We start from the raw sequence: 14,531 nt of genomic DNA, 5'->3' as shown, positions 1-14,531 counted from the left end.
AGGGCAACTCGAGAGAGAACCTTGGGGCGTAAGAGCAAAGAGCAGGCCAACTCTCGCGAGAGTGAGAATATCTTTAGAGCACGAGTAGAAACAGTGTAAACGCCTGACAGCAGGAAATTGCTACCAGGCTCTTTACTATACTTGCATTGTTATTTTGTACTTCATCTTCATATCTATTCAATGGAAGTTCTATTTCTACATCTGCTCACTCTCTTAATACGCATGAGTAGCTAAACTAGTTGAATGGGTTGAGAAGAACTAAGCTAACATGACCTAGGAAGTTCATTGGTTGAGATTGTCTTGTTTTATGCTGTGCAAAATACCCTTTACAGTTACTCGAGAGATAATCTAAAGAAAGAACCTAATGTCTCGAGAGAGCTAGGTTAGAATCTGGACTCGAAAGAGCAAGATTAGGCTTGCATAAACAAGAGATAGGGACTTAAAGATAAGCTCTGTTTGTCAACTTGCATCGCATGCATCCTAGGAATGGGAATGATATTATGTGATCGCATATTTGTGTGAATGTCATGTTGTCATCGCATAAATAGAGATAGAGGTTTATATGTAAATGTTGTAGACTTATCGCATATTTATCGCATGCATTCTAGCCTTATAAGCCATAGCATTAATGCCGAAAGGTGGTTTACTATTGTATGCATGTTGCATGATCGCAAAGCATGAACGCATTCTAGGGAGTGTTAGCTGAAACTTTTGTCAACCCGTTCACCGCATATTCACCATATTTCCCATTTACCAACTCTTTTCAAACTCTACCACATTCGTTATTTATTTTCATCAACGTAAACAACAAACCCAACGATTTATTTATTTAATTGGTTAACACAAGTCTTCATAAAAATCACCATGCAACTATTTTCATAAGTCCCTATGTTCGACCCTGGACTTACCAGGAAACTCAGAGGAATTTACACTTGAATTCTGCTGGGGAAACTTGAGTGCACAACGCAATTCCATCAATGCATATCATCCATATTTCCAATACATAAAACAACGCATTAAAAGCCGTCCTGTAGACCCATAGAGTGTCATCAAGCCGGAGGCTCCAATCCTTTCTTTCTGGGTTGACCACCTTTTCTAAAACTATTTTTACTTCCCTATTAAACACATCTGCCTGCCCATTAGCCTGAGGGTGGTATGGAGTGGCAATACGATGTTGGACACCGTACTTCTTCAACAAGGATGCAATGACTCTATTGTAAAAATGTGATCCCTGATTGCTAATGATTGCTTTAAGGAAGTCAAACCTGCTAAGAATGTTAGTCATCAAATACCTGCAACCACTTTAGCATCATCAGTAACTGTTGCCTTTGCTTCCACCCATTTGGAGATATAGTCCACTGCCAATAAAATATACTTGTACCCACAAGAAGAAGGAAAAGGTCCTATAAAGTCAATCCCCCAAACATCAAATATTTCACAAGAAAGTATAGGGAATTATGGCATCTTATTCCTATGGGACAACCCTCCAGATTTCTGACATCGCTCACAAGTTCTGCAAACAAAATATGCATCCCTAAATAATGTGTCCCAATATAAATCAGAATCTAAGACATTTTTTGTGGTTCTCTTGGGACTGAAGTGGCCTCCACATGCATGCTTATGACAAAATTCAAAAACAGAAAAGAACTCATCATTAGGGACACACCTCCTAACTACCTGATCTGAACAAAACTTCCACATAATAGGATCCTCCCAAACATAATATTTTGACTCACTTTTGATTTTATCTTGCCTATGTTTGTTCATCCCATGCGGGAGTGGTCAAGTAATTCACAATGTCAGCATACCAGGGAGTCATAGAAATACCATCTGCCTGCATCAAAGTGTGGTGAGGGAAGTCTCTATCAGAACTGAGGCAACCTCCTTCTGTAACAATCCTACTCAGGTGATCGGTAACGACATTCTCGCATCCTTTTCTGTCTTGGAGTTTCATGTTCAACTCCTGAAGGAGATGAACCCTCCTCAACGATCTAGGCTTCGACTCCTTCTTTGACATCAGGTAGCGTAGAGCTGCATGGTCAGAAAAAAAAACAATAATTTCAAATCCCAAAATATAAGAGCAAATTTTTTATAGAGCAAAAATAACAACTAAAAACTCCTTTTCCGTTTGGTGTAGCTGCACTGAGCCAGATTGAGGGTCTTCGAAGCATACTATATGACATGATGTTTCTTATCGATCTTTTGTCCCAACACTGCTCCCATAGCATGGTCACTCGCATCACACATGATCTCAAAGGGAAGGTCCCAACAACCGGAGTGCACGACAAGGCATTTTTTAGCACATCAAAAATTTTCCTACATTTGTCATTAAAATCAAAGGTCACGTCCTTTTGGAGAAGAAAGGTCATCAATTGAGCAATCTTACTAAAATATTTGATGAACCTGTGATAGAAACTTGCATGACCAAGAAACGAACAAACCTCCCTCACATTTGTGGGGTAAGGGAGCTTAGTAATAACATCAATCTTAGTTGGATCTACCTCTATGCCATGCTGAGATACTATGTGTCCTAAAACTATGCCCAGCGAGGCCATGAAATGACACTTTTCAAAATTCAGAATAAGGTTAGACTCAATGCGTCTCCCTAGCACCCTAGACAAATTAGACAGACAATCATGAAATGCATCTCCATATACAGTAAAGTCATATCCTGGAAACTAGTTCCCAGTTTGGATAAGAGACGAGATTGAGAAATTCTAGTCGTCGGTCGCCGAGCGACAAAACTTCCATGCATTTTTCAATATACTCAGAAAATATGGACATCATACAACACTGAAATGTGTCAGGAGCGTTACATAGTCCAAATGGCATTCTTCTGAAGGCGAAGGTGCCATAGGGACATGTAAATGTCGTCTTCTGTTGGTCCTCTTGATTTATCGGGATTTGATAGAAACCCGAAAAACCATCGAGAAAACAGAAGAGGGGCTTTCCAGTGAGCCTTTCGAGCATTTGATCGATAAACGAATGGGGAAATGGTATTTTCTAGTTACAACATTTAATTTTCTGAAATCTGTGAACATCCTCAACCCATTCTGGACCCTAACAGGAATCAAACTACCCTTATCATTTTTAACCACAGTAATACCAGTTTTCTTAGGCACTACAGGAATAAGACTGACCCACTCGCTATCAGGGATAGGATAGATAATACCTACATCCAAGAATTTGAAGACCTCTTTCATGACTACCTCATTCAAGAAAGGATTCAGACGTCGTTGTGGCTGTCAACAAGACTTAGCTCCATCTTCCAAAGAGATTCGATGCATGCACACAGCGGGGCTAATACCTTTAATGTCGGTCGTCCATTCAATGGAAAGCTTATATTTCTGCAATACCTCAACCAATTGCTTTTCTTATTCCTCAATTAGGTTCTTGGAGATAATAACAGGCAAGGTTTCAAGTTCCCCTAGATAGGCATACTTTAAGTGGTCTGGAAGCTCCTTCAACTCCAATTTAGGTGCCTGCAAAACAAAAGGAAGCATCTTGTCAAAAGATTCATCATCAGAACATGAGGGCATATTTACCGGCTCTGTCATGGATTAAATCTCCTGAGTCATCCTCATCGTCGTCATAGATGTACCATATAACCTCCTTCTCAATAGAGTCAAACACATCAATTTGCCACAAGGAATGTACTTGCCTTATAGTTGAAGTTTTCATAGCATCGAACATATTAAACTTGACCAACTCACCATCGAACTCTAGAGACAAAGTGCCCTCATCTACATCAATCTTAGTCTTAGTCGTCTTCATAAAAGGCCGCCCAAGCAAGGTTGATGCAGATGAGATGGATGTGGGCTCTTCCATCTTAAGAACATAGAAATTAGCAAGAAAAAGCAACTCATTGACCTGAACTAGGACATCCTCTATGACTTCTAATGGGTGAATGAAGGACCTATCAACTAATTGTATGACAACTCCAGTTTCCGTTAAGTCCTTTAATTTTAATTCACGATAAATTGAATAAGGCATAACATTTATTGATGCACCCAAATCTAGTATGGCTCAATCAATTTTCTTTTTACCTATGATGCAAGGGAGAGAAAACATACCTAGATCCTTCTATTTTTCTGGCACATTTTTCTGTCGGATCACAGATGTGGATTGACTTACCACCATCCTTTCCTTTTCTATGGCTTGTCTTTTCCTCGTGCAAAGCTCATTCAGAAATTTGGTCAAAGCCATAAGATTTGATCGTAGTATCAAACCTTATGTTCCAAGATCGAGATGCTTGTTTCAATCCACAAATGGACCGATTCAGCTTGCAAACCTTTTGCTCTTGACCTTGGGCTATGAATCCCTCGAGTTGCACCATATAAATGGTCTCCTCAAGATTGCCATTCAGAAAAGCATTCTTGACATCCATTTGCCATATCTCATAGTCATAATATGAGGCAATGGATTTAGGAGGATGCGAATAGACTTCAGCATGGCAATAGGCGAGAAAGTCTCCTTATAGTCAACTCCCTCTACCTGGGTATAACTCTTTGCCACAAGTCTAGCCTGAAAGGTTTGCACCTTCCCATCAGCACCCCATTTCCTCGTATAGATCCATTTGCAACCTATAGGTGTAACCCCATTATGTTGATCTACAAGATCCCAAACTGAGTTGAAGTACATAGGCTCCATCTTAAGATCCATGGCTTTGACCCATTCTCTGTCAACATCCTTCATTGCCTTCCTGTAAGACAAAAGATCCTCAACCTCACCATCAGCTACCATAGCTAGGATTTGAGTTAAACCCATATAGCGAATAGGTGGGTTTGCAACCTTCCCACTACATCGAGGTTCTCTCAACACTTGAGGTGGATTTGACCTACTAGATGAACTCATATCAACAACTCTTGTTGAAGTTTAGTAGTTTTTTTTTTTTTTTTTTTGGAAGGCTCATTCAACACAATTTTGCTTTTTGGACTATGCTCCCTCATATGATCCTCCTCAAGAAAAGTAGAGTTTTTCGACACAAGCACTTTATTTTCCTTAGGATCATACAAGTAACCCACTCGTATCCCTTTGAGGTAGCCTACAAATAGGCACAGCCTCGAACGTGGTTCCAATTTCTTAGGATTAGCCTCAAGCACATGTGCTGGGCAACCCTAGATGCAGAAGTGATGTAAACTAGCTTTACACCTGTTCCATAACTCCAAAGGTGTTCTGGCAACACTCTTAGAGGGAACACAGTTCAGGATGTATGCTACAGTCTATACTGCAAAAATCCAAAAACGAGTCCGGTAAGGAAGCTAACTCATCGTCGACCAAACCACATCCAACAGGGTTCAATTTCTCCTCATTCTACTGAGATGTACCAGGTGTTGAGAGTTGGGAAATAATTCCATGTTCTACCATATAGTTCTATAACTCATAATCCAAAAACACTCCATCTCGATCATATCAAAGTGTTTTAATTATTTTACTTAATGCGTTTTCAACTCCAACCTTGAACCCTTTGAACTTTTCAAAGGATTCGGACATATGTTGCATTAAATAAATGTACTCATACCTTGAATAATCAATAGTAAAAGTGATTATTCATAGCCTCCCCTAGCTCACACATTCATTAGACCATAAAGGTCCGAGTGTACTAACTCTAAAGGCTCTTTGGCCCTATAACCTTTTCCAGTAAAAGGTCTTTTAGTCATTTTGCCTTCAAGGATGACTCGCACATAGGTAAAGAATTTTCTTCTAACTTGTTTACAACTATAGTCACCAACCTATTAATCCTATTGAGATTAATGTGCCCTAAACGAAGGTGCCAAAGTTGGGCATTTTCTTTAAGAGAAACTTTAAGTCGTTTGTTTTGGTTTACGACAGTTTGAAACATCTCTATATTATGGAAGGAATTTGTTGCTAACGGCCTTAGCACATACAAATTGTTTTCCAGTTAAGCTGAACATATATCAACACCATCTTTTGAAATAAACACTTTATTTACAGAAAAAATTAAGGTGCATTACATTCAAGCAACTAATTTACAGAAATTAAGTTCATCTTTAACTCGAGAACAACGAATACATCATTCAAAATGATAAACCTATTCTGTAAAGTCAACCAGAGACCTCTCACTGCCATAGCTGAGATGATGTGCCCGGTACCAACTCGCATCGTCATCTCAACAACCTCAAGCTGCCACCAGGAACTAATTCCCTAAAATGAAGAACAAAAATTGTTAATGGCCCTATAGTCTATAATCTAGGTAGAATCATCATTCTCCACTAAAAAAGTCTCCAAAACTAATAAAATATATTTACTTTGTTTGGCCTTCTTCTTCTCAGCCAAATAATGTGGGCGGTTTCACTTCCAATGCCCATCCTGGTTGCAGTGGAAACACTTTCTCTTGTTAATCGATGCTGGTCGTCTATCCCATGGAGTGGCAGGTTATGGGTTAGCAGGTGCCTTCCTCTTCTCTTTACTACCCTTCTTCTTCTTCCACTTGCTAGTGCTAGAAGAAGAAGGTACAGACTTAGTTCCTGAGGTGAAACCTCGGTGGAACTTTTTAGACGATGAAGCAACATTTTCCTCACCAACCTTCTTCTCCTTGTTTTTACACAAGGATTGGAACGTTGGAAACTCATTGAGTAGAGTTGTAAGATTGTAATCAACCCTGTTCAGGACAGCGTTGCTTACAAAATTAAGGAAGCTTTCTGGTAACAACTCCAGAATTATGCTAGCTTGGCTGGCCTCATTGATGCTCGACCTATTCATCTATGCCACGTTAAAATGGACCATCATGTTCAGAACATGCTCACGAACAAATGTACCCTTCTTCATCTTGGTGTTAAAGATGAACTTGAGCATCGTGCCTAAGCTTTACGGACGATTGTCCGAACATTTCCCTCAAGGACTCCATGATCTCGTGTGCAGTGATCATGGGCTCATGTTTCTTGGCCAAAACGTCGTTAAGGCTAGCCAAGATGTATGCTCGGGCCTTCTCGTTTGCTCTTGTCCATTTCTCATATGCGTCTCAAATCTTTTGAGCGACGTTGGGATGAGTAAGAGGAGGACACTCCTCCATAAGGACGAACCTAAGGTCATTGATGATAAGTATCATGTTTATGGTATTCTTCCAAATAGCATAGTTCTCACCAATTAGTTTATGGTGACTTAAAGAGTAAGAGTAGCAGTAGCCATTTTAATAAAATTGTTGAAAAAAGAACAAACTTAATGAGTCTACTTGCATTACCACTTTTAACACCAATTAAGTTTTAGCACAATTTTTCTATTGTACCCTAAGTGACATCTATTTTGTAAAGATGCCCCAGTGAGGTAGGACAAAAGTCACTGTTGGGGTGATCAAGTGCCCTTTCACTAGGATGAGACAATCTCAACCATTAACCTTGTAACTGAATCTAACAGTCATCATTGTTTGGTCCAAAATTTGTCAACATCCTTAACAATTTCGTGTAAGTGTAACCTCATTTTAGGCCCTAGAGTCCCACCCTAATGCACCCACCGTAGGGAAAAAGAAGATTAGGACAAGAGACTAAAGCAACCCTATCCATTTATGGAGATCAGATAAAGAGTTGTGCAAATACAACCATCCTTTAGGGGGACACTCCCAGGGTGCCTCGAGGTGATGCACGAAAACTTTATCCAATCTAATGAGAGAGACCATGGGATATGTTGTCACACGTCTCGCTCCCACTTACTATGAACATTCTCTCCATTCATCTTGATATTGACCTACCTAAATGCCATCCTATAGGAGGACACTCCCAGGGTGCCTCGAGGCCGAGGATAGATCTCATGGTGTGAACTTTTTAAGGAGAAACGTGTAGAAGTAAAGTGAAGTATCATACCCCAATTACCTCCCACTAAATGTTCTACCTAGGGATTCATTAACTTAGTAAACCCAACTATTGATTTTAATTAAGTGGGTGTTTAATTTGCTAAAAAATAACACTTTCTTTTGATGATTAAACAAGTTTAATTCAAGTTTTATTAAACCCTTTAACAGACTATCGTCAAATTTGCATGCATGCAAAAAATCTATCTAATTCACCTTTCTAGGTAGGTTCCTAGGTAGGGGTGCAACGTTTCCATCGACTTACGTACCTCAGCTAAGCCAGAACCAACCTTAGCCAAAAGGTCCCTTATAGGTAGATTTGGTACATATTTAATCTTTTATTAGTCAATTTAATCCTCTTAAACCGAATTAAAAGATTAAATTTAGGTTTCTAATTTCATTAGAACCGTGATCTTAGGTCTATCTCAATCAACTTTTAAAAATATTTTAAAACATGATTTAAAGCCTAAGTTTGCATGCAACTCTTTCTTTGATTTTAATTCTAATTTCATTAATTATAACTCTTATAAGAAATGAAACAACTAAAATCAACCACATTGCTAAGCTAGACATCCACAAGGCATTTATAACTCTTATAAATAAACCTAAGTGTCATGCTTCATGCAATGTTCCTTCATTACTATATATAACTTTTATATATTTCAGGTAACGAACTAAGCATATATGCTAACATTCACCCTTATACTATAACACTTATAATATAAAGATGATGCATGAGTATGCTTAATGCATGCATATATTATAACTCTTATTTTATATGATGCATGAGCATGCTTTAATTTAATTTAATCATGAAAACTACTATATTATAACACTTATAATATAAAGATGATGCATGAATAAAATGCATAACATATGGTGGGTTTTAACTATATGACATACATTATAGCATATAAGTAAACATACATCACAAGTGCATTCAACAAGAAATGATGGACCGGGATAAATAGCCTCAAAATCGAAAAATAAAAGCTAACTATTACATTGGAATCGAGCCAACTGGTTTAAACAGGCAAACCGGGTCTTGAACCACCCAGGTGAAGCCTCGTCACTTGATCATGTAGAAGCTCCTTATGATCATCGAGTAACGCTTAGCAAGTATAAACGATCGTGTAGTGTGGATCGCATGCCTTTTAACTATGCAATGAGCATGAAGGCCACGCGATCATGCAGTGCACATCGAGCAATGCATGCCAAGCGATCGAGTAGACAACGACTATGTGATGAAGCATGATTGTCTAAACAATCGAGGAGCAAGCGTCGAGTATCATATACTGAGTGATCGAGTAGCTAGAGACTATGCAATGAGCATGCTAACCTACTCGATCGTTTAGCATGCGTGCCTTGCGTCGAGTATCACATACTCAGTAATCATTTACTCCAAGCGTCTATGCGATTGAGTAGCCAACGCAACACGATTATGTAAACTCTTTACTCGATCGCATAGCTATGCTATGCGATCATTTAGCAAATACTGCACGATCGCGTAGAACTTTTCTACACGATCGCATAGCCAAAACAAATGATCGTTTAGCCTGGGCTACATGATGCGACAAATTAATTCGTCTTCTACCTCGAAGCGAACAACATCTCCATGCATCTGAAGCTTCATCATGAACGACTCAAATAATAAAAACTGGAATATAGACTCGATAGTATGTTAATTATGCCCAAAAACGCAGGGGCCCTTTCAAATTAACTTATGAAAATGTAAAGAAAGCTTAAACAGAGGCAATTATCCCAAAACATCCATAAAAAACATCCACAACCACACTTAACTCTTAAATGCGTTGCAAAATACTTAAAACCCACCAAGAGTGTAAATGAAATTCAATACAGCAATGGAATTTGGAATATCAAAACAACCTGGCTCTGATAATAATTGAAGAAACTCTAAAACTAGAGGACCAGTGGGCGGAAGCGGATCGTTCAAAACTCAATTGTGAAAGAACATAAACATTTACAATCATGTAGAAACAATTATGCATTAAAGACTAAATTACAACTTGCTTCTTAACAAAATTACAAGGGATCAAGTGACAATACCTTTCAAGAACCCTTTCTTCACGTTTTCCCCTCGATCAGTCACCTATGCAGCAATCAACTCGAACACAACGAGCAACTGAAAAATCCTCGATCACTAGCGAGTAAAACTCGATCCTTGATCCTCGAAAAAAACTTGACATCATCGTAAGATTACCTTGGTATTCTCGATGTGAGAATCCAGGAGTTGTGGGCTCTGTATGAATTTAGATAGAGGAAATGAGGAAGAAACGATTGAGTAGACAATCAAGTATTGAACAGAAGAAGAAGGCCTATTGTATAGACTTGATACTCGATCGTATAGTAAAAAGTACTATCGTATAATGAAACTCGATGCTCTATTGTCTTCTCTCTCGACAAGCAATCTGATTACTTGATGCATGAGTTCATGTAATCAATAATGAAAAACCATTTTTCATCTTTATCCCACAATGCCATAATAACTGTGTATAACTACCCACTAAGTCAGTTATTAGAGAAAATGAATTATCAATTATCTCATAATTAATAAATTATAAATAAATACAATAACTAACTTATCATATTATATTTAAAACCTATAGTTTTAATATTGCATCATATGCAATATATAAACCATAATCCATTTTCTATTTTATGGAATTTAATATAAGTCACAGTTATATTAATTCCTCCAATCAAATAATGTATCAAATACATCAAATCAATTATATCATGTATAATCAAATTCCCTCTTGTTAATTTGAACATTTCAAATTAACCCAAAAATTGATTCTCAACTTGAATCCATTGAGCTACCAAGGGGACCTTATAGATCTGTAGCTTGAAGATCCAATGGTATGTGAATAGCTGAGTAAACTCTTTAATCATGATATCCACCATCCGTTAACTGTCTGGCACTTCAATAAAGATCGACAACTGCACTCTTTGCACTACAGATATATTTCTATGTCCATTGGATATAACCAATCAACAGTACGATGACCCTTCACAAATCGCTCATAAGTACAGATGGGCTAATTTACCATTTTGCCTCTATAGTTACATCTAACTTCTTAAGTACCACCGATCCCTCTAATGAATAAATAGGTCATAATCCCAGTATGAGTAAACCCTTATCGGGCCAAGAGAAGGTGTGGTGCCACTTGTTCAAGCCTCGTAATCAGCCCTTAAGGGAGCAATTTATCTACTTACCCAGCTTTGGGGAAGGAGTGAATTCCATCTTGCGTAGCTGAGTTCCCAACTCCCCAATCAAATGGATCACTAAAGTGGTAGGTTTGAGTCGGCGATCTGGCCACTCTTACTTATGCAAATCAAAGGACTGCCTTATAGGCAGGAGTTCACAACTTACTCAAGATTAAGGTCATGTTACCTATGGACATCCTACTGAAATGAAAGTTTCAATTATGAACAACATTATGAACATTGTGTAGTCCGATCTTATACAAACTCCTTTGTATAGAGTATCCTCGAATGTATAATACATGAATGATCATGATCAGATCATTTGTAGCACTTTACAACATTTATAACACCTACAAAGTGGGACATGCTCATAGTGTCACCAGGATAAGGTATCCCTCCTTTAGCCATATACTACAGACCATTTAGGTTATCACTCAAAGCACGATCCATTTGTATGTCTCCACATATATGATTAAGTTACAACGATAACCATGGATCTTAGTTTATTTGTTTGTGGATAATGCAATTAAAATATCTCATATTTCATAGACTAAAATGAATAAAATATCATATATTATATATCACAAAATTGTTTGTTCATATAGGTATTTACAAACGACAGGACCCTATGAGATTTAAGGCATCAATCCCAACACAACCAAGGTAAAGATCTTTCTGTCGCATGTGCCATAGGAATCACAAAAAGGATTAAGAGGGAAGGGAAGTTTATGCCTCAAATGCAAACAACCAGGGCATCACCGCAAAGAGTGCCCAACAAAGAGTTCCACTAGTGGTTCAGAAGGATCAAGTCAAGCGTGGAAAGACTATTGGTATTAGAAAAATGATAAGATGGGTGCTTGTAAATAAAGTTTTGTTCAATAAAATGTATCCTGCAAAATACTTTGAGTAATCAATAAAGTAATATTTTCAGCAATACAATTTCGAGGACAATTTTTTTCTAAAGGGGGAAGAATTGTGACACCCTCACCTTATTAAGGATACTTAAGATATAGGAAGTAGCTTGGAGTGCAAATGAAGGGGGACTTTGTGTGTGGAGAGACTAAGACTTGTAAAGGATGTGTGAGGTTGTGTTCAACCTAAGGAACTATGCGTTGAAGTGGAGGCATGGACACATGGGTTAAACTTCCATGATGCATTGATGTGGGGCTAAGACAAGGAACGTATGGCATTAGTTGGTGTTGGTCTTGGCTTTAGAGGTTAGGCGAACATCAATGTTTTGTTGGCTAAGTGGTGGACGCATGTTGGCCAAGTGATGAGTGAAGGGGTTGTCCTAGCATAGGCGGGGGGCATATCAAATGTCCATGCATTAGCAAAAGGCTGGCATGATCAAGCAGTGAGGAAGGACCATCGAGCAATGACTATAGGCAAGGCGCTGGCGGACGTGCACGAGTAGGACGGTTGACACAAGGCATTGTGCGTAGGGAACGAGTGCTCGATTGTGCGCGAGTGTGGGTACTGGGTGTTGAGACGTTGCGCGAGGGTGATCGTATAGCTGCTTGTGGGGCTGCACGATAGCGCTAGACGATAAGCGATTGAGGCTGAGCCTACGTGTTGACTAGTGTGTGGGGATGAGCACAAGATACTGGGTACTCGATGCGCGTTAGAGCTATGCGATGGAGCAAGGAAGTACATGATGAGGTATGCGACAATGAGCATGCAATGTGCACTGGGACTACACGATGAAGCAAGATGATGTGCGCTAAAGTTATGCGACTAAACTTAAAATGTATGATCTTCGTGTGTGTAAAAGAAATTTTCAAAGGATATTGAATAAATAAACATAAATCTAAATATGCGTTAGGGATTAAGTCTAAATTGAAGCAGTGTATTGGATAACAGTTATGCGATAGGAGGGTTGAGAATAACTTTCACTAACATTTTCTAAACAACTGAATGGAACATGCGATCAAGCTATACACTCAATATTACACCTAGCACTTCTCAGTGTCTTTTGCAACATTATCATCGCTTGCAGCCTATGCGATCTTCTTCATTTTCTTCTCAAGCCACTTCTTGTTTTGAACGTATAAATGGGTATGTGATCGCATGATCATCAGACTTCAGAAGGGTATTCTGCACAGAAGAAAAATTAGTCTGGAATTTAAATATGCTATGTGTTAGAAGTAAGTGATCGCATGCTTTTCTTTCTGTATAAATTTATTGACAATTTTATTTAAGTTACATGTCTTTTCCTTATTATTTTAAATAAAATAGATATAATAAATTGTATTTTTACAAGTTATCAGACACTCAAGGTTAGGAAGGGCATCATGGGTGCATAGGACAAGGCTAGTACGAGTGGCATGCAATAAGGGACATGCGGTAATCTTGATGAATGCATGCGCCAAAGGTAAGTTGTGTAAAAGGACATGCGACCATGAAGGGTATGCGATGATAAGGAAAAGTGGAGAGCAAGTTGGAGCTAATAAACTTATCTGAACATGTGGCGATTAAAGGAATGTCTTAGAGTTCATGCAATTTGAAGTGGGCGCATGAGAAGACATACAAGCTGAAGGTGTTACGTTGGATGAAGGAGGTGCAGACACTTCGGGCTGAAGGTGGCCAAGATTTGCGTTGGCAACATAGGTAGAGAACACTTGGGCATGCAGACCAGTAGGAGGTGTCGACACAGGGAGGAGTTAGAGTGCTTATAAACAGTGCCCAAGGTCTTCACTTTAGCTCACAACACACATTCACTTCAAAAGACACTTAAAAAGAGAGTTTAAGAGCAAGTCAGAAGGAGCCTTGTGTTAATCAGAAGGGAGGTTGCGTTGATAGTGGGAATCCTTGCGTTGATCAAGGCAGAAGACGCAAGTGTTGTTTAGGCTGTGCAGGCAGATAGCAACACCAAGTTCAAATGAGAAGTTTTATCAAATTACTCGTGCCAATCACGTGATTCTTGGAACAAAATCTCTTAAATTGAATTTAATTTCTGTATGAGGGCTGTTATAAGGAAACTCTAAGCGAAGTGTTGTCAAAATTGAAGGAAACAGAGAGGTGTTCACAGAAAAAGGGACAGTCAGGCCAAGTGGAGGAAACTTGAGACTCCAAAGTCTAGAGTAGGAATTTTAAGGCCAAAGTTTAAGGTAAGCAAGAGGGCATTTCTAAACATGTTTGTAGAATGAAATGTCTTGAAATAAGGTATGAAATAATGAGAAATCTTAGTTTCACAATGAAATCTGAAATAGGGATCGACAGGAGGCCAGAGGAAACTAGGTGAACTTGGGAAGAGAATAGTCCCAATAAATCACAGTGAGTGGTTTCTTCTTTAAGTCTTTTAGCATATGTTGAATTATATGCTATTGTTATAAATGAATTCTTAGTACCACGAGGAGAGCATGTGGTCGAAATGGTCAGAGGGTCAACAGACCTAGCTTCTGAGCCCGAGATAGAATCTCATAGGATGGTCAGGGGACTGAGAGGTCTAGTTCCAGAGCCTGTGGGAGGAACCTTGCATGGATGGTCAGAGGGCAGACGG

This window comes from Benincasa hispida, chromosome 1, assembly GCF_027475165.1.
Source record: "Benincasa hispida cultivar pf3 chromosome 1, pf3_genome.v1.1, whole genome shotgun sequence".
In the NCBI taxonomy this organism is placed as follows: Eukaryota; Viridiplantae; Streptophyta; class Magnoliopsida; order Cucurbitales; family Cucurbitaceae; genus Benincasa; species Benincasa hispida.
The sequence above is the reverse complement of the archived record's forward strand: the minus strand, read 5'-3'. Positions refer to the sequence as shown.